Here is a 1905-nt window from a genome sequence, read left to right as displayed (position 1 = left end):
GAAATTATGTTTGTATTTTCATGAATAAATGCACATTCAAATTGTTGGTAGTGACACCAGCATAATATGTATAGACGTATTTCCTATCTCAGTTTGACACATCATTAAACATCATCACTCTGTGTCATATTCAATTTTACAGTCTGCATCGTTTTCACATTCTGTGCCACACAATCATAGTCCTTCTGGCGGTAGTTGCAACAGTGTTTACAAGTCCTGATACTACAATAATTTTGCAGTATTTTATAGTAGTTTTGCAATATTTAATTTTATACTGTAAAAATTTATGTTAACACAACTAGTACACAATTATCTTGGTTAATATAGTGATGGCTCTCTATTTTCAATGCCCGAGTCATTATGAGTGAGGACGCGGGAACCAGCAAGTTGAGCTCGTTCAAGTCTTCCATGGACACTGTAGACTGGAAGCAGAGCATTCTTTGTTAGGAGTCCACTGCCAGCAAAGGAACACTTGTTCAACATCCCAGAACAGGATCATACCAGAAACTACTTGATGTAGTGGAAGAAAGATCCAGCTTTCAGGATGGAAAATATGTTGACATCCAAAGACACTGCAAAGACTTTACCAAATAAATATTGATCGAAAGGAAATATTGATTATTCTGATGCCACAAATCAAATATCCATGCAGCGAGCGAGAGACTGCTTGCAGCAAGCCATGTCGACAGAAACCTATGCTGTGAAAAAATGTGGGCATAAAAGAACAAGCTCTGAAATCTAGCAATCAGCAACCTTGAGGAGGCACCTCAGCACCTTTCACTAGATCTGTGACAGAACCATTGACAAGGGATCACTGCTTATGTTAAGAAGATGATGACCAGCGTCTCTTCACCATACGAACTGAAAACGTGAGGAAGGCACTTCGATGAGCTGTGGAAATTTCCCAATATCCAGTATTTATGACAAGACCAAGCAATGCACTCTCACCAAGTGATGCCCAGCAATAGATGTAAGATACCACAAACCATGCTGGACATGACATGTGGTCCATGTCTTGAGGGATGATGCCAACAACTGGGCCAAGTCTATAAAGACAGACCTACCAAAGCAAGTACCATGCTCGATTGAGCTGATCAATCTCATTGAATATCAAATCCAAAATGAGGCTCATCTACCCATGGATGCCATCAAAAAAAACCTACATATCTATGCTTGGTGGTCATGATGAGGCACAGAAGCACACTCTGACACTGACATGACAGTGGCTATAGGACAAAATTCTTGCAGAGTTACCAAGTGTGAAGTTAGTGAGGCAGAAAGAGAGAAGAAAACAATCTCTTCTTTACTGTCCTGAATCCTGTGAAGAAGATATGGTCTACACTTCCTTGATACAAGATGCCACAAGTGAAATGGACAAGACAATGATGAAATACAAGACAGCTAAGCTAATACACAACAGCATTGCCAATTTCATTGAGGAGAAGGAAACACACAATTACAGTATGCAGCACAAGAGAGGAGGTCCCGACCAAGCTGTAGAGCCTTATATGGTAGATTTTTGTGGGATCCGAGGAGGAGCTGCAAACAGAGATGAGGAGCAGGACAGTTGACATGTCAACATTGACCATAAGTCACAATATAATGTATGCTTTCAAGACCAGGAGACAATTGCACCACATGCCCAAGAAAGCCACTGACACATTTCGGACACACACACACACACACACACACACACACACACACACACACACACACACACACACACACACACACACACACACACACACACACACACACACACACACACACACACATACACACACACACACACACACACACACACTAGGGTTGGCACTCACTGTACATAATGATACCACAAGCAAGGGCCTTGATGGACCTCCTCCATATACAGAACTACTGCATATCATGCAGCCATGCCTTGCT

General features: G+C 41.6%; 1 pseudogene; it reads left to right on the top strand.

Moving 5' to 3' along the window:
- Nucleotides 1-360: 360 nt before the first annotated feature.
- Nucleotides 361-1683, top strand: LOC147018534 (uncharacterized; annotated as a pseudogene).
- The last annotated feature ends 222 nt before the right edge of the window (nt 1684-1905 follow it).

The sequence above is a fragment of the Eptatretus burgeri genome, chromosome 10, assembly GCF_056783735.1.
Source record: "Eptatretus burgeri isolate ZD-2024b chromosome 10, Ebu_testis_v1, whole genome shotgun sequence".
In the NCBI taxonomy this organism is placed as follows: domain Eukaryota; kingdom Metazoa; phylum Chordata; class Myxini; order Myxiniformes; family Myxinidae; genus Eptatretus; species Eptatretus burgeri.
Note: the sequence above shows the minus strand (reverse complement) of the source record. Positions and strands in the feature narration are given on the sequence as shown.